The sequence below is a fragment of the Lampetra fluviatilis genome, chromosome 7, assembly GCF_964198595.1.
Source record: "Lampetra fluviatilis chromosome 7, kcLamFluv1.1, whole genome shotgun sequence".
In the NCBI taxonomy this organism is placed as follows: domain Eukaryota; kingdom Metazoa; phylum Chordata; class Hyperoartia; order Petromyzontiformes; family Petromyzontidae; genus Lampetra; species Lampetra fluviatilis.
Genome location: NC_136281.1, coordinates 8375963 through 8403002, shown reverse-complemented (window position 1 = coordinate 8403002; position 27040 = coordinate 8375963). Strand labels below are relative to the sequence as shown.

Below are 27040 nucleotides of genomic sequence, written 5' to 3'. Positions count from 1 at the left end.
GTTGTTGATGATGTCACCGGAATCCCGGTAATGAAAAATCGTGGTCACCATATGTCTTCAAATGTTCTACTGTTCATAAATATGACTTCGGAGACATTGCTGCAGATGAAGCCTCGTCTACCTTACATTGTGACAATGCCTTGAATAATTTGGCAATTTCAACGGACAACTCTCCATACAGCAGCACCCAGATGCTGCTGCTGCTGTGCTTGTGCTGCATCAGTGCCTTTTGAGAGCCCATGGGGTGAGCCTTTCATCCAATGATTAAGGTGCAAAGCAGCTCAATTTGGTGGCATCTGCTGTTTGCTTTTGCACCTTCCTGATTGGAAAACGAGAACGATAGTGGTGCAGCCTGCCTCTCCTGTGATTATAATTACCCAAAATACAACCACACGAGAACTTTAATTACTAACAATATACCGTTATATGGAACCTCAATTTCATGGCTTTTTTTTGCAACCCAAGTTTAATGCAGTTTGATTCAGTCTTAAAAGTTGTTAATGTGCTTAGCATACTACCTTGTTTGCTTAAAATTGTTTTAAAAATCCCAAAATAGTATGATGACACGATATATTGTAGTCCTGTACTTTAAAAAAAAACTCGACACAACTCATTAATAACACTGCCTTGAAAGAAAAAAAAACTACATTCGATTGGGGACGTTTTGTGCAATGACCCTTCTCAATAGCACATACACCGATTGTACTATGGTTACATATTCATACTCAAAATCAGGAGTGATGGAACGGTGGTTAGCACACTGCATTATATACCATGTCACCTGAATTGTAGTCCATGGTTATTGATATCAGAAACAGTCCCTGGCCCCCCTATTTCACTAACCAGCAATGAAGCATGGTCACACAAACGCCCATAACCAACACAGGGTTGGTCGGCCTTCATCCAGCAGTCGATTGACCAATGGATGTAAATTTGTATTATTATAACTATTGCTTAAAATATCTATATTTTAATGCCTAGAAAAAAGAGGCAGTTCAACGTCACATATCCGAACAGCCAGAGAACTTAGCTGTATGCAATTATGGGAAAAGATTGAATATCTGAAGATACATAGAAAATGACAGTTACTCAATGCACAAATACTGCTCTGGGCATGTGTGATTAATTAGCAAGAGCGGATACGTGACGGTTGGAGCTTTCTATCGTGTAGCTCCTGGACTCTGGAACTTTCTCTCTCTCTCTCTCAGGAGATATTAGGATCTCTAAGTAAATTTTTAAACTCATCTTAAAACACATTTATACACTTCCGTTGCTTCAACCTTTTGTTAATTCGGCAAATGTCTTTCTTCATTGTTTTGAAAATTATTATTGAGTTATTTTTCACGTAAAGTTTCTCGAGTTATATTTATGCTGAGTGTCTGCCGTGTCTTGTACAGCACTTTGATATCCCTGATTAAATATATTGCATAAATAGAATAACAATAATCTGAATTATCTGTTACGTGGCATTGTACTCTAGGAGGATATAACGTACAGTACTAGTTGTATTTTCTGTATCTACTTCTACCCTCTTTACACATGTATGTGCATCTTTCTAGACACTGTTTTTGTACGAATCATTATCTCAAGCAGCTTAATTGAACAGTGTGTTAAACGCTGCAGAACGTGGTCTGGCGGCTTGTCTCGACTTGTTTCTTGCTAGCTTTATCAACAACTATTTTTTATTGAAGCAATTCATTATCTCTAGATTTGAAGCTTTCGTGACTGCAAGGATTCATATTCTTAGGTTTTTTCGGTAAAGTTACGTAGGTAAAACATTAAAATTAATAAAAGTAAAACGAGAACGATAGTGGTGCAATAAAAGTAAAATATTTTACTTGTATTAATTTTAATTTTATGTTTTACCTACGTGACTTTACCGAAAAACCCTAAGAATATGAATGCAATTCATTATCATTTTTGTACAGAGAAATCTGGAAATTAAAGAAGCTCTGTAGTATGATGTTTGTAAAATAAATTGTTGATATGGTCAGGCTATAATCATTCTCACATGAGTTAGAATGATTATAGCCATGAATGGTAAAAAAACATTTTAATTATAAAAATGTACCGCAGTTGGAAACATATTTGTTGACACCTGAGCAGTGTCGTGCTAAATAAGTAATATTGCGTGAGATTACACGTGCTTCTTTCAGGGGAACAAGATGCAAAACAGGGCCATGATTCAATATGTCTAATGAAAACCATCCCCAGTCCATGGTGATTCCAACCTCATTATTTGGAGCTGTAATCGGGAAGGAGAGGCCACCGAGTAATGGATGGAGTTGCCTTGGGTTGTGATGTGGGCTGTCAAGGGAACCGGTGTGTACTTGCCTTCCATATTTGTCTTCGAACAAGGAAAAGGACCAAGTCAACAAGGTATGTTTGACCTATCGCGCCTGGCTTTTGATTCTTGTTCAAACTGATTCCCCCCAGCGTGTGTGCGTGATATGTATGTATGCATGCACATATCATCAGCCAGCAGTAAATTGATCCTGGATGATGATGAAAACTATCGATATTTTGCTCCATATTGGTTTTATTCTTATGTCTCATTTCGCGGTATGATGAATCAAATCTAGTGTCATTTGCTTACCTGGTTGCTTGAAGCAGTACTTTAAAAACATCTCTTTTGAAATTCCAATACTTGTGCAATAACTCATTTTTTATATTCAACACAAAAGCCTTTCTTTCTAAAAAAAAAATCGATGCTTTTCTAAATCAATGCTGCTTTGCAGCTCATTGGTGAAATGCATTATAAAAGAAGAAATGCTCTTTGGAGCAGCCAAGATCGATTCACTGTTGGATGAAGGCCTCTCCAAGCCATCGCCATCTCTCATAGCCCCATCGTGTAGCGGTCCCTCCAGCACCCACGCATGCTGATGTGACCACTCCATCTCCCCATGGTATATGTCAACTATAGTTTTACATCCGTTCAATTACTGTGATATTTATTCGAAGGGCCTAATATAATTTCTCTTAAACCCGAACAGATTTAAGGTAGGCACAAGAAAACATTTTGTTAAACACGCGTATCATATTTCATGAGCTTAAATACTTCTATTTAAGCCTGGCTGCGATAGAATTATTTTAACATCACCCCATGAAAATATCCCACAAATTCCATCCTTAAATTGTTTCCAGAAGGGGTTATGGCCGTTTGACAAAACTGTTCATGGAATGGCAGCCAAAGTACAAAACTTTCCCGAGGAGACTTCTGTGGAGGTTGAGCAATGATATCAGCGTATGGGCAAGAGTGGGATAAATTGTGGCATCGCGGCACTGTGTGAGATGGCAACACCTTCGTTAAGCCTTCATCCAGCAGTGGATAGCACGTAGCTGACAATTAACAATTAATCCGCACCTCCAATTGGCATGGAAGTTTGAGTGCAATTACATCTGAACTTTGATTCTTCCTAATACAACTGTTTCTTATCATTCTATACCTGTTCATGGGTTGTTGATATTCATATTGCTCAATATGTCTACACATTTATACTAATATTTACATCTGAGTTAATATTTCTTTATTTCCAAATGCATGTACCTGCCTCTGTAAACCAGGTCTCCCTTGCAAAAAATATATTTTCATCTCAATGGGTTCTTACCTGGTTGACCAATTAAGGCGACGCTGGGCGTTGGTGACTTTGCATGCCTTTAATCCAATCCGGTGGAGGTGAAGGATGGTGGACCACACTGGCTCGCCAGGAGATGACAGTCGAGCAAATGTGGACCCCACCTGTTCCGTCCGCATGGGATAGATTAGCCCCCCCCCCCATCGCACACGTGGATTTTCTCTGAGTGATGCCGTTGCCTCCCACATGTCGACACTCATCAATTGGCTGATAACACCTTAATGTAGAGAGGACCGCAGAGTTTGGGAAATTTTTGGCGCCGCCTCGTCGCATGGCTGCCTTGTTGCTTCGTCTGTGGTTCTTCACACCACTGAGTCCTTCTCTCTCTTCGAGAGTGAGTCAGTACTGCGTGGCCTATTACAAGTTGAACATTATTATTATGATGCTTTCAATGCTGTCAATGTCATAACCATCTATTATTTTACCATGGTCAATACTTTGTTGCGGCTAGTCCCATGGAAATAGTTAATGTATCAAATGTTGTACAATTTTGTAAAGCCAGAATTTGAGTCATGCATTTTAACACACTTTTACAATCAATCATCAGGTGATTTAGTATACCTTTTCCTCTAAACAGCATGTGGACAGTCCACAAAGCATATAATCCACAGACACGAATATCAATGTTAAGTACACTTCGTGAGTTATATTCCATCATTTTAGTTTGATGATTATTCTTTTTAATTATAAATTACGTATTTGCTGTACAAAGCAGACGGTGCTGCTTTTATATTGCTAACAACATATTTCGCTGTGTTATTTTATTAACAACAAGCTGTTTATCCATCTGCATGTCGAATTCATTTTTATCAGCCATTGGGTGCTACTCTTGTATTTTTTTTTATTTTTTTATTCCATTGTCATGTACGGCTGTGACACGTACAGCTTTAGGGCCGAGACAGATGAACGTCTACCAAAGCATTTCAAAATGAAATATTTCCATTAAACTCTGACGATTTTGTTTTTTACAAGTGTTTGAACAAATATTAAACTATATGACCTGTTTGGCGCTATGAGATCAATTGTTTAAGGGTGTCTTATCAATAAAAAATATTATTTAAAATTTGTAATCCAATTTTTATTTATATTAACATTTAACAACTTGAAAATGTTAAAGATCAGGCTTGATGCTTGTTTTTTTTATATTGTTCTGTATAATTATTTACCCAAGAAAGCCTTGCTGAGCATCAACTCTTCAGAATTAGAATATTTATTTAGACTGGAAGGATCCGATGAGCTATGAACCTTTTTCACAGATGTCCAGTCAGGGCGAGTCAGAAAGCTACAACAACACAATATAAAAACAAATGGGAGTGCAAAGTATAGGAAAGCTCAGCAAGTCCCTAAATAAATAAAAATGAAATACATAAGTACAAAATTGCATAAGTACGTAATAATTTCCTTCAAGAGTGGAAGATGCTGTTGTGTGTCATCTAAATTGAGTAATGTGTGGGTAATTTTTCAAATTTGCTTGGAGCTAGCATTCATTCTCAATGTGTTTACGTGTTTGGTCATGGTAACATTGGCATATTCAATGCAAAAGATAGGACAATTTGCCAGTACACTAATCCCTCGCCACTTTGCGGTTCAAGTTTCGCGGCCTCAGTGCATCGCGGATTTTTCGAACTGATTTGAAGGCCTCATTATACCTGTGCAGTAACACCATCATCATCATTCATCATCACATTCATCGAACTGCACAGGTCTGTCATCGTCGTCATTGTCATCGTCATTGTCATCGTCGTCGTCGTCATTACTGGAGTCAAGTCTCAAGATACTACTGTCATTGGTGAGTGTAGAACACCATAATACGTATCGTATGAGAGAGAGAGTGAATGTATAATATTAAGGTTTTATAATTAAATAGATTTCAGTAAAATATATATATAAAGTATAAATATACATATTTTAAACATTCTGGTACCCACACACACATATACGGAAATTCCTAGGGGGCCAATCCTACGGATTTTCACCTATCGCGAGGGGTTCCGGTCCTCATTAACCGCGATAAACGAGGGATCACTGTATACATGATGGCCCAAAAGTCAGGACAGGTTTATTTAAATTATTGTAACATTATCATTAAAACATTTTTATTGTTCTTTTTTTTATATTTGGTCTGTTATCATTCACATCGAATTTTCTTCTTCCCTTTCAGATGTCTAAAATGAAAAGAAAATTGTCTGAAGATGAACGAGTTCAATTAGATTTTTATGTATGCTAAAAAAGGCAGCTGAATTTTCTTATTAAGTCTGCTAAATTCATTTCAAAAGATAATCCATGCAAGCATTAATTGTTAATGGACGTCAGTTTGAACATTTGTTAAAATAAGTGATATAACCCTATGTGATTTGTTAAATTAAATATAATGACCCGATTGTTTCCTGACTTTTTGGGCCACCTTGTATCAATCGGGTCTATATTCTACACTTACATTTGACAAACATGTCAAAGCGTCCTAGAGGCCCGCTCACCGGGGAGATGGAGTGAGATCAATTAAATCTTGTTTGGGTTCAGGTGCTGGGTGGAATAGCAGGATCGTAAAAGGTGGTGGCTGCTTGGGAAAATCTTCATCCAGCAGTGGGTTGACTGTGGCTGATGATGAAATTGCCATCATTGTTTATTCTTCAGTGCTAATCCTACATGAATAAAGTTGTCGTCGGAAGGCCTTAGCCATTATGTTTCCAGAATTGTATTTCACGTCGTAAATTCATAGTCAGGTTATAACTTAAAGCTGCCATTGGTAATATAATACCGGGATATGAAAAATCTATATCTTTTTTGGAGAATGATCTATTTCGTAAAAATCTGTCAATGAGGTATAAACTTTACACTATGGGAACCTCATTTGCCAGTAAAAATATGATAATTGGTTTTTTTACCCTTCTATCTGGCAACAAAACTGACACCTTTTTACAAGGAGTCATGTTTGCATAGACCACAATACCTGCAGTCATAATGCAAACAAAAAACATAACTCTGATAATGTGCACTGTCCTTGAAGTTGATTGGTCCACACCCGAGACAGCTTTCCTTAGAGCCTAGTCTCACATGGGTTGGACCAGATGACGCCAAAAGGCGCACAACTCAAAGACAATGCACCATCAGAGTATGAGAGCTCGGGGCAAGCATCTACACTATGGGAACCTCATTTGCCAGTAAAAATATGATAATTGGTTTTTTACCCTTCTATCTGGCAACAAAACTGACACCTTTTTACAAGGAGTCATGTTTGCATAGACCACAATACCTGCAGTCATAATGCAAACAAAAAACATAACTCTGATAATGTGCACTGTCCTTGAAGTTGATTGGTCCACACCCGAGACAGCTTTCCTTAGAGCCTAGTCTCACATGGGTTGGACCAGATGACGCCAAAAGGCGCACAACTCAAAGACAATGCACCATCAGAGTATGAGAGCTCGGGGCAAGCATCTACACTATGGGAACCTCATTTGCCAGTAAAAATATGATAATTGGTTTTTTTACCCTTCTATCTGGCAACAAAACTGACACCTTTTTACAAGGAGTCATGTTTGCATAGACCACTACCTGCAGTCATAATGCAAACAAAAAACAAAAAACATAACTCTGATAATGTGCACTGTCCTTGAAGTTGATTGGTCCACACCCGAGACAGCTTTCCTTAGAGCCTAGTCTCACATGGGTTGGACCAGATGACGCCAAAAGGCGCACAACTCAAAGACAATGCACCATCAGAGTATGAGAGCTCGGGGCAAGCATCTACACTATGGGAACCTCATTTGCCAGTAAAAATATGATAATTGGTTTTTTACCCTTCTATCTGGCAACAAAACTGACACCTTTTTACAAGGAGTCATGTTTGCATAGACCACAATACCTGCAGTCATAATGCAAACAAAAAACATAACTCTGATAATGTGCACTGTCCTTGAAGTTGATTGGTCCACACCCGAGACAGCTTTCCTTAGAGCCTAGTCTCACATGGGTTGGACCAGATGACGCCAAAAGGCGCACAACTCAAAGACAATGCACCATCAGAGTATGAGAGCTCGGGGCAAGCATCTACACTATGGGAACCTCATTTGCCAGTAAAAATATGATAATTGGTTTTTTACCCTTCTATCTGGCAACAAAACTGACACCTTTTTACAAGGAGTCATGTTTGCATAGACCACAATACCTGCAGTCATAATGCAAACAAAAAACATAACTCTGATAATGTGCACTGTCCTTGAAGTTGATTGGTCCACACCCGAGACAGCTTTCCTTAGAGCCTAGTCTCACATGGGTTGGACCAGATGACGCCAAAATGTGAGACTAGGCTCTAAGGAAAGCTGTCTCGGGTGTGGACCAATCAACTTCAAGGACAGTGCACATTATCAGAGTTATGTTTTTTGTTTGCATTATGACTGCAGGTATTGTGGTCTATGCAAACATGACTCCTTGTAAAAAGGTGTCAGTTTTGTTGCCAGATAGAAGGGTAAAAAACCAATTATCATATTTTTACTGGCAAATGAGGTTCCCATAGTGTAGATGCTTGCCCCGAGCTCTCATACTCTGATGGTGCATTGTCTTTGAGTTGTGCGCCTTTTGGCGTCATCTGGTCCAACCCATGTGAGACTAGGCTCTAAGGAAAGCTGTCTCGGGTGTGGACCAATCAACTTAAAGGACAGTGCACATTATCAGAGTTATGTTTTTTGTTTGCATTATGACTGCAGGTATTGTGGTCTATGCAAACATGACTCCTTGTAAAAAGGTGTCAGTTGTGTTGCCAGATAGAAGGGTAAAAAACCAATTATCATATTTTTACTGGCAAATGAGGTTCCCATAGTGTAGATGCTTGCCCCGAGCTCTCATACTCTGATGGTGCATTGTCTTTGAGTTGTGCGCCTTTTGGCGTCATCTGGTCCAACCCATGTGAGACTAGGCTCTAAGGAAAGCTGTCTCGGGTGTGGACCAATCAACTTCAAGGACAGTGCACATTATCAGAGTTATGTTTTTTGTTTGCATTATGACTGCAGGTATTGTGGTCTATGCAAACATGACTCCTTGTAAAAAGGTGTCAGTTTTGTTGCCAGATAGAAGGGTAAAAAACCAATTATCATATTTTTACTGGCAAATGAGGTTCCCATAGTGTAGATGCTTGCCCCGAGCTCTCATACTCTGATGGTGCATTGTCTTTGAGTTGTGCGCCTTTTGGCGTCATCTGGTCCAACCCATGTGAGACTAGGCTCTAAGGAAAGCTGTCTCGGGTGTGGACCAATCAACTTCAAGGACAGTGCACATTATCAGAGTTATGTTTTTTGTTTGCATTATGACTGCAGGTATTGTGGTCTATGCAAACATGACTCCTTGTAAAAAGGTGTCAGTTTTGTTGCCAGATAGAAGGGTAAAAAACCAATTATCATATTTTTACTGGCAAATGAGGTTCCCATAGTGTAGATGCTTGCCCCGAGCTCTCATACTCTGATGGTGCATTGTCTTTGAGTTGTGCGCCTTTTGGCGTCATCTGGTCCAACCCATGTGAGACTAGGCTCTAAGGAAAGCTGTCTCGGGTGTGGACCAATCAACTTCAAGGACAGTGCACATTATCAGAGTTATGTTTTTTGTTTGCATTATGACTGCAGGTATTGTGGTCTATGCAAACATGACTCCTTGTAAAAAGGTGTCAGTTTTGTTGCCAGATAGAAGGGTAAAAAACCAATTATCATATTTTTACTGGCAAATGAGGTTCCCATAGTGTAGATGCTTGCCCCGAGCTCTCATACTCTGATGGTGCATTGTCTTTGAGTTGTGCGCCTTTTGGCGTCATCTGGTCCAACCCATGTGAGACTAGGCTCTAAGGAAAGCTGTCTCGGGTGTGGACCAATCAACTTCAAGGACAGTGCACATTATCAGAGTTATGTTTTTTGTTTGCATTATGACTGCAGGTATTGTGGTCTATGCAAACATGACTCCTTGTAAAAAGGTGTCAGTTTTGTTGCCAGATAGAAGGGTAAAAAACCAATTATCGAGGTATAAACTTGTGATATTAACTTTATGATTTACCAATAACTATGCCTAAAAACACAACACGAGAAAAAAACACCCAAGTGTGTATATCCATTCATAGATAAGCTTTTACTTATTAACACATTTAAAAACAAAATTACATTATACCTAAACATGTGTAAAATAGTATATTTAAAGCAGTTGTTTCAAGTCGAAAAATACCTTTTAAGACCATTTCCCCAAATGTAACTCTCCCTCAGCCTCTGTCCACCCATCATTATGAGACTAGGCTCTAAGGAAAGCTGTCTCGGGTGTGGACCAATCAACTTCAAGGACAGTGCACATTATCAGAGTTATGTGTTTTGTTTGTATTATGACTGCAGGTATTGCGGTCTATACAAACATGACTCCTTGTAAAAAGGTGTCAGTTTTGTTGCCAGATAGAAGGGTAAAAAAACAATTATCTTATTTTTACTGGCAAATGAGGTTCCCATGGTGATACATCACAGTTAGCTAATCTACGACGTCGCATGTGGTGGGGTAAAAGTGTGGGTACGCCCACCTATTCCAAGACGCCTGGTCAACGTGGAAGAGTAGGCCAAATACCCACTAGAGGGGCTCTCTAGAATCCCCTCTTACAGAAGCCCTTCCGCCAGCAGTGACATTGGCCGCCACCACTTTACCCTTTACCTTTTCGTCCCAAAACTACAAGGGATATAGCAAATTTATGGGACTAGCAGCAGTTTGCGGTTAGCTACGTATGATGAATTATTCACATGTTATTTTCTCACTAAGTGGACTAGTCATACGGCCCTAGAAATATGCAATTACAACAAATGTTTCAATGGAATAAAATGACCGATGCATATTTGCTGTCATAAAAAAAAATTTGTGGTAGTTTCAACCTTCGGCAGTGCCTTTGATGTCAGTTCAATTCTTTAAAACACTTTAAAATCCACTGACGCTTCATTTGTCAGCTCCAACTAAGACTGTAAAAGCTGACATTACATTAGTTTTTTGTTAATATAATTTATATCTGTACAATGTGACTATATCACGCTGAATGCAACTGATCACCAAAAGCTAAGCAGGTCAGAGCCTGGATCGTGCTCGTATGGGTGACCAGCATGCACAGAACAAGTGCTCTCGCCTGCTGCGGGGGCTATATTGTCAGCAAAAGACAGTGCAGACAAACATTGTTGTTCTACACTTCTATGCTGCCCACCACCTTCACCAAGCCATGCTGATCAGTGCATGTTCGAACAACTCCCACACAACCCACGCAGTGTGGGGAAGGCTATCATCCAGCAGTGGATTCGCATATTGCTGCACACCTTCACGTTCAAGTTTCATGTGTATTTGTTTCAGCAGGTGAGAAGGCAAAAGACAATGAGAGTCTCATGTTGCAAGAGTAAGTGACATGAGTCACTAAAACGTCTTGCAACTCATTTACTTAATACGTAGGTGATGCACGCATAAGAAACGACATCGTCTCATAAAAAAACACTGATCGATTAATATGCTGGTAAAACGAAGTTTATCTCCCGGTCTCTAAAAATTCGAAGCTAATTCAAGGAAATGTTTGACCTTGATATATATTTTTAAAAATGCAGTCCAATTTATAATAGCTGTAAAGTTCCCTATGAAATGCAACTGGGATAAGGCTCATTCATTATTTACGGTGACGTGCAAAGTGAAAGCCTTTTTTCGTCAGAGATGACGTGCTCATTCTCTCCCTGGACATGCTGATGGATTTTTGTTGTTGTTTTTTTTTGGCTATGTGGCAAAAGCAAAAATAGTTAATGCTGAAAGACATCCAGTGTTTATTTATGATATATTTTTTTGTCCCACTTAACACAAGGTGACTGACGATATTTTCTTTTGTTTCAGTAAACTAATTTGTAGTTCGACAGGCAGATTATTATAGCCATTATGCTAAAGCCGGCCCACTTGTTATTCGACACATGTTATTGCAGTGAGGCACAATGACCTTGCACTTGCAGAGTTTTGTATTTTGTCAATATTACGACATAGGATATACTGTACTGTCCGATGAAAAAAATAATCTGTCAATATCATTCACGACATTTATCACCATTATTGTCATCATTAGCCATCTAAAAATGGATGAAGGGCTTAGATCTTGTTTGATGATGATGAGAAAGACACTCGGACCCAAAGTTTGAACCTCAAACCCAGGATCCCAGCGGTTTTGGCTTAGTGTCTTTGACCCAGCTAATATGAACCCCCATGAGACAAAGAGACACATTGTGGGTAGTGCAGATACACTTAATGTATTCTACTCCGATGCTCCGACGTCTATGCTCCCTGCCTTAACCGACCCAGAGTGATAGGTATGGCTTGGCCAAACAACTCCTACGATTGGCACGTTGTAGGGAGGCCTTCATCAAGCAGTGGATTGACAAAAGGGCGGAATATAATACGTGATACTCTTAGTTCTTTCGGTAAAGTCACGTAGGTAAAAAAGTGAAATTAAAATTAATAAAAAATAAAACAATAAAAATCACGACGTTTCGGAGGCAACACAACGTCGTGATTTTTATTGTTTTATTTTAATTTCATTTTTTACCTACGTGACTTTACCGAAAGAACTAAGAGTATGAATCCTTGCAGTCACGAAAGCTTCAAATCTAGAAATAATACGTGATGTATGTCTTAGCTTGTCTCGTGGCACTCGAAGTCAATGATGGGTTGAGAACTTCAGATAAATGGTTGAGTAGGCTTGCCATCTGCACAGGTGTTGAGCTGTCAGCTTTAAAGCTCTTGAAAATATGGTCACATGTTGGTAAACTGCTCTGAGTTTCCAAGATAAACAGTTTGTCAAATGCCATGGCCGAATACATTTCAGAACAGCACATTTCAGAACAGCAAGTAATGGCGTAATGTTTAGATGTCCAGGTGGGTGGCTTTGTGGCAGAGTATCTGGCAAATGTTTAGATTCCAGATGTCAATAAAATTACTGCAACTTTTTTTGGAAGTCAACAGTGGTTGTGCTGTGGATAAACTCGCTCCTGTCACATGAACGTGGAATTTCTACAATTGTAGACGATTAATATATGGTGCATGTTTATGCACTGAACATTTTAATTTAAGCACAAATATCATTATGTGAATCAATAGCTATGATTGCAATACGATAAATATAAGTCTAAATACACAAACACATGAGAGTGTGACGTTTTCCTTTGTTTTTGAGAAATTGTAAAAAAAATCCCTTCGTAAAATAAACAAACTTCACTCCCCATTACACTTTCCCTATAAACCTTTGTAATGTTCGACAAATACTCAGGTGACAAGTTAAAACAAGCCATTTCAGTCCTTGAAAGATGTTCAGGGAAAGTACAGTACGTAAATATATAATTATGGTTTTACACTTTACGTAAAATTTTACACAGTATGATGTGATATTAGCAAAAATTAAGGTTTTTGTCTCCGAAATAATATTCGAAGTAAGGTATTGAATTTAAACAATTTACTACTATTATATTAACACAAACATTTTTGGACTCTCCGTCTAGTAAACTGCATTAATAAAAAAAATCTCACGAAATGTATTTATTGGCACTGTGCCGTGAGACAGAGCATCAGTTATGAACCCTCACAGAGAAGTGTTAGAGATCAGCCCATTAAAGGAGAATACTAAAATCTGCTTCCTTAATCACTTCAAGTGACCTTTTCTATACCCACACGAGGGCATGCACTCTCTTACATTCCCCAACGCAGAACAATGTTCACAGCATGGCAGTCGAGTTGCTATTTTAAATATCAGAGATAGAATTTACCCAAGTGTTTACGCGGCAGTGTTGTGCAGTCTCTTCTGTTACCCAGCCGAGACCTGGCCACTACACACTTGAGAACGTGGCTTAATCATGGGTTATCAAATCCAGGTGTCTCAGCAGTGCCAGTGCAATGCTAGGAGCCATCCTAATAAGTCACATTTGTTATTCATATTGTCCAGATATTCTTTGTGGACACATTATGTATGTGTAATAGTTTTCAGTTTAATTACACAATAATAATAATAACGTGCAGCCCTTTGTCAATCCACTGCTAGATGAAGACCTCCCCATACCTTGTCCATCATGGAGGATGTTTAACCATACTTCACCAAGCTGGTCAGTATGGGTTGATTAAAATAAGGGCATAGGACCACTCATGGTCAGCAGTGTCCGAGAAATAGCTCAGGTCATGGGTGCAGATCTCGGTGCACTAACCACTGTGTCACTCCTCCACCATGTGAGTTTCTAATGCTGTTTTAATTCCTATGTAACCTCTCTTATTCAGTTATAAAGCTGTGTACCATTCATTTTAAACAGAGCGGTTGTCAATACATGTCAGAGAATTCAATTTTTTCTCCCTTTCGTTGGACACTTGAATGCATTCCGTTTGATTTGATGAATTGTAGTAAATCGGGGTCATGCTCCGGTCCAAACAACATTAATTTTTCACTTTGCGGTGGATGTAGCAGCCTCTAGTGTCTGCAGGGGGTCAAGTGACATCCATTAAATACAACACATACTCAGTGAAAAACATGATTTCGTACTTGTGGTGGGCTAGGCACAAATAATAGCTCAACGAAGTGGTTTATCACGTGGAAATTTATATCAGCCAAATACTCAAAACGCACACTTCTAAACGTGGAGGGAAAAGCTGAAGTACCCAGGGAAAAATCCACATGACCACGGGGAGAACATGAAAACTCCAAACATACAGGCATCAGGGTCGGGATCGAACCCACGATCTCATGTCTGTTGCACACTCGAAATGAAGGACGTGGGCAGGTGCTCCAAATCGAGGGCAAACACATTTATTGTGGTCAATCTGTAAAATGCAACAGCACGTGTGTCACACACAGCAATCCTCAACCGAGTTGCCATTAACCACGTGACTGGTGTACAAGTCCGGTTAATGAATAACAGTTAAACCCAATTCTACTACTGATAAACCATCTTTGTCTTTAATCATAACCTTTACACTTCACTAGCTGTATGTCTATCTATACCACCCACTTATATTGATATCTTACACCCACTATCTGTACTGTATATGTACTGTATACGTACTGTACTTGTCACCATTGTACAACTTACTACTGTACATGTGTTCTATTCTTAGTAGTATTTCATACTCTAGATGCATGGGCATGGTGAGAGAATAAACAATTTTAGGGTTAGAGAATTACAAGTATTAACTGTCATCTTTTACAGTTGTAATGAGCGACTTTCGAGACATGTCGTGTAGAGGGCTTCTTCTTATTTCATCTCACACTCGGCACAACGCAGGCCGATACATATACACGTCTCCTCTCACTGGGCACAACACTGTGTAATATATATAATCTCTACTTTAGCTACGCACAGCCGGCCTCTCTACACAGTCCCATCGCCTACATCCAACCAACAAGCTGACTGACTAGTGTGACGATGAGGGTGATGGGAGCCATGCAGAGGATCTTCCATGCGGCCGGACGATGGAGAGAGATGACGGCGAGCAGCGACGCAGCCAGGACCCCGGGACCCTGCAACAACCCTGAACCTTCGGTTCCATCCCCCTTATATACCTCTCGGCGTGGCCAGAGGCAGAGCCTCTGGCCATGCCCCCTTCCAGAAACTTCAAGCAGGTTCCCAGAGCTTCCCGACTAACCCCACCTTTTAGCTTTAACCCAGATACGCCCCCCTTCTGATTAGTTGTTACATAACCTTGCCCATACCCCTGATTACCCTTCCAGACCGTGGCACCCTGTCATTCCACAGTGTACAGTGCTAAAACCCCTCCAATTGAACATATCACAAACTACCAATTCAAAGCCAAGCTTACAGACTCGAACATTTATATAACTCTCAAAAGCAACGTTTGGGTCCTTTACCTGTAAGATGCAACAGCACGTGTGTCACACACAGCAATTTCCAACCGAGTCACCATTAACCACGTGACTCAATAACCGTGCCAGCCACCTACAGGCCCGACTCAGTATCGCATGCTGGTGTACACACGTGCATTGATATACTACGCAGCACGTAAGAACCTTCACAAAACACACTTTACTCCATTGCTGCATGAGGAAATAATTAAAAGAGTGGTCCATTCCTAATGTGCCACATGTATACCAGGCGAGCTAGTTAACATCTCGCCACCGTGGCACCAAAATGCTATCCCATGGTATGTCTACCTGATTCTAAAAATGGGCATTGGAATGTGTGTGTTTGGCTGTGTAACAGCATATATATAGATTGTGTATGTAATGGTGTGCAGGGAGCAGGGGCGGGGGGAATAATTGCCTTTAGTGGGAGTCTGCATTGAATTCTACCACAAGCTGCTGTGCAATTCTCCGATAGCAGATTTCAGAAGTCTTCCAAAGCTTTTGCAAATGTTATTTATGTACAGCATGGAATGGGATGATAAGCGCATAAGAGGATACTTCCGAGTGGGTAAGCAGAGAGCCGTACAGTGATTGCCAAAGCAGCTTTTATATAAATGTTTTGCATCACTTATTTTTGTCACTGGCATTAAAATGCTGACAAGCTTATATTATTCTCTAAGAATACATTGTTTAGATCATTCAAGTAATATATGTCAATCTTTTTGTGGGGGATTTGAATATCACCTTCTGAAATAGTTTTGCACTTCATAACCAAAACACATCTTCCTTTTGGACATTTTGCTTGATATCGCAAATCAGTGAAGCGATAGCACATGATGCTTACTTTTTCCACACTTGCGCCGCTGAAGTAAAATTGGCCAATAATTCTCTTTCCAAGCAGATGGTCAGGCTATTATTGCAGGGTTGTTAAATGAGCCTCCCCGTTCCAATGGCAATCTTCAGACATACAGTTGATACCCAATTATTTTACGAGCCAAAGTGAGTGACAGCCTAGCAAATTTTTACCTCCACTGAATCAAAGACTAATGATCTCACCAATGGGCTTTCGGCGCATACTAATTTATAGAAACGCCAATGCAGTGTTTTCATTTTCCAGGTAAAGGGTATGCATGAAAATCAGTTTGATGGGAACATTGTATTATTTAAATGCATTACAATTATATATATGCAGTCATACTCTGACATAGTTTGTTTTATTTTGCTAAAATCAGCAAGAGGACAGCAATCAGCCCTTGTGCCATTCTTAGATATTCAACATCCCCAGGACACTGATAAGTCTCATTGTTAGATAACCAATATATGAAATATCACTTCTTCGATGCAATGTCATTCAATAATGGTTTAACAGGTGATGGATCGGTGGTACGTGGGTTAGCGCGCAGTACTACTAATCCACCAACCTGTTTAGATTGCGCGACAATGACTAATATCAGTGGACAAGTGATATCAGAACCGGTCCTATCCTCTTCTCCACCTTTCATCAAGCGGCACTGATCAATGTGGTGAGGTTTCCCTACTATAGTCACCCAGGAATGTCTTTCCTTAACGCTCGTGACGTCACTCCACATCGACCAGCCCCCCTCATTAATATTCATGAGCAGGTGACGGCCTCCAAATGGACACCCCCCACCCCTCCTCATTCATAATCATGAGCAGGTGACGTCACTCCACATCAAACAGCCCCCCTCATTGATAATCATGAGCAGGAGACGTCCTCCAAATGGACAGCCCCCCCCCCGGCCATTATTATTACCTGCTATAATGAGCCAAGAATATCTGTGTGCAACGCTCGTGACGTCACTCCACGTCGCCTCATTAATAATCATGAACAGGTGACGTCACTCCACATGGAGAACCCTCCTCCCTCATTAATAATCATGAGCAGGTGACGTCCTACAAATGGACACCCCCATTAATAATAATTAGCGGCTGACGTCACTCCACATGGGGGGCCGAGGCGCCTCCTCCCCCCTCCTCGGCGTCAACTCACAACCCTCACTACAAAGGCAGAACCCTCACGTCACGCGGTCTCCGTGACGCTGTTGAGACATCGAAGTAAAAAGGACGTCATGATGAACAAGGGATTATAACCTTAAAATGAAATAGGTCTGTGTCACCACGCCCTAACAAATTGCACACGCATAATGCAATGAATATCACGTCGCAGTCTGCTTTTCGCTTGCAAGTTTCAGAGTTACTACAATACACCCGTCATTGGACGGGCAAAAGGGTAGTATTAAAAATAAATCCCAATGACCGACATGGCGTCTGGAGGCCTTCACCATTGGTGGAGTTGCAATGTCTGGAATTAGTGTTTTATTTTTAAAGTCATTAACAACGTCTCATACTACAATGGCAAATTACGTTTAGAATATTGGCACAACTCAAGTTGAATCAGCTCAGCCATGCACTGCAATGTCAGGCCCAATGCCCAGGGTGCAATGGTGCGTTTACACAGTTGCACTATAGGTATGGCACACACTGCACACTTTACTGTGTCTCCTTGAATGATTAACGGGGGTGGGGGTAATAGGAGAGGGATGTTAATTTCAGCAGTACATTTTTCACGTCACATGGCTTGGGCTTTGTACATACCCACTGCTTTGAAAATTGCCATTCACCATGAGGCTGTTAAATGATGCAATTTAGTGCCTCTAAGTGCCAAGATATCAGATCTCACAATTATTTTCGAGTTGAAGGTTCATTACACTTTGAATACGGCTTTGATGGGGCTATAGCCACCCTGGTAACCATGGCAAATTATTCTAACGTCATCTCATTGCACTGTAAATCTCATGAATGTGAGCATGTTTAAGTTACATTAAAAAAGCAGGCGCTAACAACCATTCAATGCAGCAAGTGAATGCGTTTTCATCCTGCATTGATATTTTGAGGATTTTACTTTGTAAACATATGGATGAGTGGTCCTGCAGTTAAAGCATTTTGACTCACAATTACGAATTAACATCCCAATTACCGGTAAAATTGGCCAATCGTCCCTCTGAGGTCAAGACATTGAGTACCACTTGTAAGTTCAGCAGTGGTTGTTCCATGAATATGCTCGGGCATAGCAATGGGTTATTGGATTTTTCAACTGTTCATGACTGACAACGGTCGATGAGCCCTTTTCACAATCATTTGAGTGGAGAACAAATTAGATTTGTTTTTAATAAGATGCCAATCTTTTTGCAGTAGATACATCTGTATGTAATCACTGCATTGAGCAAAATAAATGTGTCTCGCTTTGTATGGTAATATCTAGGCATATTATTTGGAATATATTAACTAAAAAGATATGGGGGGAAAGCCTTGCATTTGTTTGATATTATGCTTACTTATGGCACATTTTGTGGATAGGGGTTGATAATTGTGGACAGAGTCATAAGTGGATTTTTTAAGAAATCATGCAGAAACGCAGATTGAGCAACAGCACAATGTTTTGCCCAATGCGTAGAAGGGGACATTTCACAAACATACACTTATTTCTGGCCATGGGCATTGAACATATGTCTTGCAGAGTTGAGATAAGTCGAGGTTGATGAATTGCTAGATTTAATCGGCATATGTTACACGACCGTGAAGCAGTATATGTCCACAAAGTGTTATATCTACAAGGACCTCATTATTTTAGATGAATAACCAATCAATGGGGTCTGGATTGGTTGTACAGGAGTTCATCTGATAATCACACAAAATCTCCCAGGGTCCACTTTACTGTCCGCATACCCTAGATTATCTTTGATACATTGCACAGCACTTCAGTGTTTTGGAAGACAAAAGTGTGCATTATGCCTGTAATTGCCATTTGTCCTGTTTATCTTCCCAGTGGCATTTGGCAAATTAAATTCCAAGAGAGAACAGAGTGATGGTAATTAAACCAACATTAACAATCTATATGAGGTTAACCTCACCGTCACATCAGGATTTTTCATTGTTATTGGCTGAGAAAATAAAAAGGGTTTAAGTCATTACGGTATTTTCATTTAATATTTTTTCTGTTGGCCCACTAAAGTAAAAGACCTGTCAGCATGAATTATGGGATGCCGTCAGTTTCCTGGTAACTAGTTTGTATCCCAGCTGTTCTAGATTATAGTAAAATGTTGAAGGTAAAGGTGCAGCCCTGTAATCACTCACTTACAGGACTGCTGGAAGAAGGGTCTTCACCAGGGGAAGCTCTAGAGATCCCCTCTGGATGGTATTTTGGCCCACTCTTGTACATTGGCCAGATGTCATGGAAAAGGTGGAATACCCACGCGTTACCCCACCACACTCGATCTGCCGATCGACTAAATGTCGTGTATCCATTAATACCACAACGCCTGGGTGTTGAATCCTACAGAATAACGGACCACAAGAGTCCTACCCAACCCTATAGCCTCAAAACTAGTGAAGAGCACAAAACGACCGCTCGACAAAAAGAAGCAAGGGAGCCATCGCTAATTACACCAGGCAATGGCCTCAATTTCTACACAAGACCCCACCCCCATCAGCACAGAGGAAGTGAGGGATGATCTCGCCTACAATGAAGAAAGGCAAGGCTGCCGGCAGAGATGGTTTCCCCTCAGAATTCCTCCATCACTTAAGGCCATAGGGGACTCCAATGGCTGGGGAAACTACACAAAAACATGAAAACTGGATGCCACCCAAAAGCATGGCAGGAGGTGGTGGTCATTGCAATACCCAAACCAGGCAAGCTAACCAACGAGCTGGGAAGTTATAGGCCGATATCACTCCTGTGCATGAATCAGCCTCATCGTCGAGTCAGTGATCCCTGAAGAACCGCTGCTGTCACCAAGTGTTGGCCCTTGCGACACACATCGAGACCGGATTCCAGAAGAAATCCAAGACTGGCGCAGCCTTTGTGGACTTGTCATTGGCCTCGATACAGTCTGGATCAAGGGCCTGATGTTGAAGCTCGGGAGGACCATTCCCTGCCTCAAACCAATGCACCTGCTATAGACAATGCTGAGCAATAGGCTGCAAATTCAGCTCATTCCGGTGTGTATATGGGCAAAAAAGTCAACTCACCCTGTTTCCTCAATAATGGATTGCCATAAGGTTCAATACTCACGCCAACCCTCTTCAATGTCTATGCAAGTGATATGCCACCAACTGGATCATGCAAATTTGTATATGTGGATGACCTTGCTGTGGCAATGCAAACAGTAGAGACTCGAGCCAAATTCCCATGAAACAACAGTCACTGCATTTAATCTTGATAATAGAAGCGCCAAGCTGTGACCATCGGTCACAGCGATGTGTGACACACGACCCCACTCCAGTCAATCTCGGAGTGAAGCTGGACCGTATGCTTACCTTGCACATCCACCTGAAAAAGGTAGCTACCAAGACCAAAACAAGGGTCCACCTGGTCCAGAAACTGGCAAGCACAAGCTTGGGCAGCGTCCACACCGGTGCTATGGGCATCAACGGTGGCCGTTGTGTCCTCTGTAGTTGAGTACTGTGCACCATGATAATTGGTTTTTTTACCCTTCTATCTGGCAACACAACTGACACCTTTTTTTACAAGGAGTCATGTTTGCATAGACCACCATACCTGCAGCCATAATGCAAAAAAATAACATAACTCTGAAAATATATGCACTGTCCTTTAAGTTGATTGGTCCACACCCGAGACAGCTTTCCTTGGAGCCTAGTCTCACACCTAAAAAAGGTGTCAGTTTTGTTGCCAGATAGAAGGGTAAAAAAACAATTACCAATGTTTTTTACTGGCAAATGAGGTTCCAATGGTGTACTGTGCACCAGCAAAGGACCAAAAGTAGTCACGCTCGACTTGTTGATGTCCAACTGAATACTGCAAATGCAGTTTATTACTGGAGCTTTCAAGTCGACCCCAACACCCTGGCTGCCCGTGCTGTCACAAATGTCTCCCTCACCCATCCGCCACAATGCTGCAACCCTCCCTTGCCATCGCTTTAAGTCACGCAAGCCCTTTGGGACCTATGGCGCTTAACCCTCAACAATGCGAGTGGAACCCCATGAAGCTTGAGAAGCTGAATGGAGTTTAAAAATAACTCACAAACAAACGCCTTGTGAGAGACCCAACGCAGAAGATCTCTGGGTTTCATTTTCCACGAACATCATGGTCCACCAGAATCCACGCACGTACAAACCATGGCAGATGCAGATACGTGGTTCAAAAATGTAAAATGTAAAACTCTCCAGTGTCCGACTGTGGTCATCCAGAAGAGACCATACCAGACCATACAACATATAACGACGCAATGCCCGATCCACAAATACGAATTAGATATCACAGTGGTAGACCCCGCTACTCCTAACGTGGCTATCTGGCTTGACCACCTGAGAGTCAAAGTGTTGTTGTTGTTTCGCATCTTCATCAGCCATACGAAAGAAGAACATCCAGTGATACTGCTGGGGGTACAGAGGTGGCAGCATGTAAGAAGCGTACCCATTGTTTAAACAACTCTCGTGAGGAAAAGTATCCAAGTCCAGTACGCTATGCATTTCACTCACAGCAGCTTGAAGATGAAACTATAATTTCATTAGACAGTGCACACTCACTCCAGTTTATGGAGATGTGTACATGTTCATGCAGTGCAGACTACTGGCGTAATCTTAATTTTGGAGCTTTCGTGACTGCAGGAATTATTCTTTGTTTCTTTCGGTTAAGTCACGTCTAAAGATAAAATAATAAATTAAAATAATAGCGACGTTTCGATTGCAACACAAGCAATCATCATCAGGCATAAAAGAAATAGCAACAAAAAACTAACTAGAAAACTATAGACAGACATACAAGCAGACAGATATCACAACGGCACACAGAGAGAGGACACACATCGGCACAAAGAGAGGGGCCGCCCCTGTGACGGTCCCTTAAACATAGAGAGGGGGGGCGGGGACGGAGAGAGGGAGGGGGCAGAGAAAACCAGCACATCAATGAGTGTACGGCAACGCACCGCTGCTGCAAGCAAGATGACGACGCGGCACGGGCACGCAAGCCTGAAAACTAGGAGAAAGGCACACGAAAATTAAATAACCTAGCAAAATATCGAAATGTGATGTAATACAACACAGAGAGTCGGTTAACACACAATTAACGCATAGCCTGGTTGATTACATATCCCAAAGATTGCTAAGTTAGAATTTTAAGTGTGAAAATTCCAAAGAGAGGACACAGGCAGAGAGAACACATAGCCAGAGAGAGAAAAGGATAAGCTTAAAACTTCCCCGTAGAAGTGGTTCAATCTTAATTTTGGAGCTTTCGTGACTGCAGGAATTATTCTTTGTTTCTTTCGGTTAAGTCACGTCTAAAGATAAAATAATAAATTAAAATAATAGCGACGTTTCGATTGCAACACAAGCAATCATCATCAGGCATAAAAGAAATAGCAACAAAAAACTAACTAGAAAACTATAGACAGACATACAAGCAGACAGATATCACAACGGCACACAGAGAGAGGACACACATCGGCACAAAGAGAGGGGCCGCCCCTGTGACGGTCCCTTTAAACATAGAGAGGGGGGGCGGGGACGGAGAGAGGGAGGGGGCAGAGAAAACCAGCACATCAATGAGTGTACGGCAACGCACCGCTGCTGCAAGCAAGATGACGACGCGGCACGGGCACGCAAGCCTGAAAACTAGGAGAAAGGCACACGAAAATTAAATAACCTAGCAAAATATCGAAATGTGATGTAATACAACACAGAGAGTCGGTTAACACACAATTAACGCATAGCCTGGTTGATTACATATCCCAAAGATTGCTAAGTTAGAATTTTAAGTGTGAAAATTCCAAAGAGAGGACACAGGCAGAGAGAACACATAGCCAGAGAGAGAAAAGGATAAGCTTAAAACTTCCCCGTAGAAGTGGTTCAATCTTAATTTTGGAGCTTTCGTGACTGCAGGAATTATTCTTTGTTTCTTTCGGTTAAGTCACGTCTAAAGATAAAATGTCAAAACTGGGTTCATATCAGCAAGCAACACAATGTTGTGATGGCGAATGTAGAATGTAAAAAAATGCGAGCAATGTCTAAACAGTACTTTAAAAAGCACTTAGCCGTGCAGATGCTATCATGTTGTGAAATAGTATAGGTCTTTACAGGAGCAGCAGTCCCTACAACGATGCTTGAGACGAACAACGTGATCATTAGGAAACTAAGGCCGAGTTCAAAGATAATTAAAACCTCATTGTTGACCTCGTGCTGCCAGGAAGATTCCTCTCCCCAACAATTTAGAGCATGCAACCTGTCTGTTATAGATCATATAATATCGCTAATATTAATGCTAGTTACAGCAGCAACTGCTTATTGTTAGAACTGCCTTTTGTGTTTAGTTTGTTGTCCTTTCCCCACACCTCTGATCATCATGGTTGGCTACGTATGGTGAAAAAAAGAAGTTCAACATACGTTCATACAGGTACTGTAGTTATAGGGCACAGTTTTACAGGTAGAGCAGCAGATTATAATAGGATACAGATATTGTGACTTTGTTACATCACAGAACTGAGAGAGATCATTATTATGACGACTACATAGTTTACACAGGAAATCCTCACTGTGTCTTGAAACACTTTTTCAGAAGGGTTTTGCCACGTTTTCACAGTAGGGGAGTGATGTTGCTTTGTGTTATGCCATTTGCGTAATTTTCAGGCAATTTTGCAGCCACTACCGGTCGTACGCTTCCCTTAGCTCTGGGAATGAAACTGTAGAACACGGTAGAAACTCGTAGCAGGATAGGGGAGAGCAAACTCCAAACAGAGAGGTTCAAACCCTGATCCTTCTCACTGTAACGCATAAATGTTACCACCGCATCACCTCGCCACCTAATAATGATGGGAGGCCTTCATCCAGCGGTGGATTGATCATGGCCGATGATGACGATTTAATGAGTTGTATGTATGCAAGAATGTAGCGATAAGGCCCAATTGCAAATGAATGAACACACTATTGCTAGACCACTGCATTTCCTATTAATATTTTATACATTCTGCCCACATTTATTGACAATGGAAGTAGACTTTCGATAACAATATATGCATTAAATTATGGCCATGTGCTCATTATTTGGAATTAATGTAATCAACCTTTTTCTTGACCGTTGATGGGATTTGCATTAAAAACATTATGAACACAAGTCTATAATTGTAAATTATAAGTGATTAAATTTGGTCGGAAATAATTATTGGGTCTTGCTCTCACTTCCTTCCACTACATTCACTTTAAATGTCTTTCCACATGGCTTTAATGCTGCCATTCAAAGTACGGTGTGCATAACTAAGAAACTTTCCTAATCTCATTGGTTAAGCACTTTACGTACGTTCTACTTTGGAAATGTTCCAAAGTATTTAAATTTATTTTTGTTTTATGTGATACCCAATATGAATTATTTCTGCTAAACTTTTTAAGTCTGCAGATCATTTTATATGCTTAGAATTAATTAAATTTTGAAAAAAATAATAAGAAATAGAGGATTTTATATCTCTACATGCAAACTTGCTCGACTTATCATTTGAATAGAACAACAGATTAATCCTAGCAATAATTGCATAGCGCTAAAAGGTATTCTGGAATTTTAGAAATGATATGCATTCAGTACACGTTTATTAATTTATACTGCATTAAGAGTTTTACAAAACATTAAATAGGATACCCTGTCTTCACCGCAAGTCCAGTGGACAACTTTGGCATTCAAACATTGCAATGGGATAACATTCACTTGTATGTATGTATGTTGAACTTTTTGCGGACCATACATTTCTACGCAAAAAAACATAGCGCGTAAGTGATACGGTAGTGGCTAAGGAATTCTTATGCACACTGCTAATTTCCTGTATCAATTCCTTTAGGACTCTGGCAATTTAACTTCAATGCATTTGTGCTTCCATAGTCTGAACTGTTTAAAGAAAATAAATTCTTGGTAAGCAAATAATATACTATCCTAACTGAAATTGTATGTACTTCCACTGCATGACCATCAGCTCTTGATGCATTCACTTAAGTGGAAGGACATATGAACCTTATGGCGGAACTCCGGGGTCCCATAAGGCCCCGGATCTCGCATACACGGTGTTGCGAGATCATTTTATGTCTGTTGAAGGCGAACGATACGGCAATCTGTTCCTCTCGACGAGCTCTACACGATGCGCTAATCAAAGTGTCAAGGTTTTGTTTCTTCTGCGCATTCGTCCTCGCTGCGCTTGGACGACACGACAACGGAACGATCCGCGCCAGGTGTGTCGCGGTGTTGATGTGCGCGGTGGGACGGAGTCGCCAAAAATAAATTAATTCATTACGATTTGGACTTCCGTTTATTCGGGACCCCGGGGTCCCGCCACAAGGTTCATTTGTCTATGACGGGTGCCGCCATCCATATGAAATGTTGGCTTAAAGGGTAAAACGATGAAGACAACAACAATAACTTGTATTATTATTATTACGGCTTCCTTTAAAACGTCAACAAGTTTCAAATGGCATTTTAACAGATAATCAACCGCTTTTGAATTATGTACATTTTAATAGTGCACCAGCATATTGCAATGGCATCAGAATGCCTTCAGGAGCAAGATGGACCATCGCACCACAAGACCATGGCGGATGGCTCATACTGGCCGCTATAGGAATCCTTCATCCAGCTGTCAATAGAGCATAGCTGCTGCTGCTGAAGATGATATTGGCATACAATTTATCCAGAACGTGGTTCAGTGGTTAAACTTTGTGGTTTGACTCAGCCCTGGATCCCTTCTGGGTCAATACAATGTGAACCACTTCGTGGAAAGTCAGCAGCGGGTGTCCCGTGAATTGACTCACTCTCGCAGTCTCAGCAATTTGGGAACGTCTCGTTTTATCAATGACCTAAGCGGAACTGTTTCTGTTGTTCGCACTAAAAAAAGTAAGGATGTGCAAGCTATTGCTTTTCACCGTCGAAATCAAACATCGGTTTATTTAAGTCCATGGAGGGTCCTGAATTTGGGGAAAGTGCTCTTGAAATGTATCCGAGATTAGATTTGGAGGCAGTTGAGGGATCGGAGTAGTGGGCTGATGTAGTCATGTTTACAGTGTGAGTGAGAAAGTCTGGCTGCAACATTTTTGGTTCATCTGGTATTTGGTTGATGAGGGATTTGGGGAGGCCGTAGTCACAGAGAGAGTCTGAATTGTGACGGAGGCATAAATGATGGCCTTGTCAGCAATTGGGCTAAAGCAAAGCAGAGCCTCTTGTTACATTATGGGCTAAGTAGAAATGCAAGTTATTGTTTGTATTATGTTGTGCAAAATGAAGGTATGATGTCCTGCAGGGTGGGAAGTAATTGAGAATTGAGGATCGATGAGAAATCCAAGATTTACCAGTGTTATGGTTCATGTATGGATAACTATGTCAGAATGCAGGTAATTACATAGTGACATTTTTTTTCAGCCTCTTGCTTATAAGTAATACAATTTTACATATAATAAAATGTTGCTAAATTAAGTGAAGGAATTCTTAGAATTGGAATTTAATCTAATTCTGGTGTGTTCATTTGCATTTATATTTTAATAA

General features: G+C 40.7%; 1 long non-coding RNA gene across 1 annotated transcript in view; it reads right to left on the bottom strand.

The window, feature by feature from the left end:
• Positions 1-3644: 3644 nt before the first annotated feature.
• LOC144933265 (uncharacterized) overlaps positions 3645-27040 on the bottom strand; it is a 63187-nt gene continuing 39791 nt past the window's right edge. The window contains exon 3 of the long non-coding RNA XR_013637001.1: positions 3645-3739. This is a non-coding gene — a long non-coding RNA (uncharacterized LOC144933265). The remainder of the gene's footprint in view (positions 3740-27040) is intronic.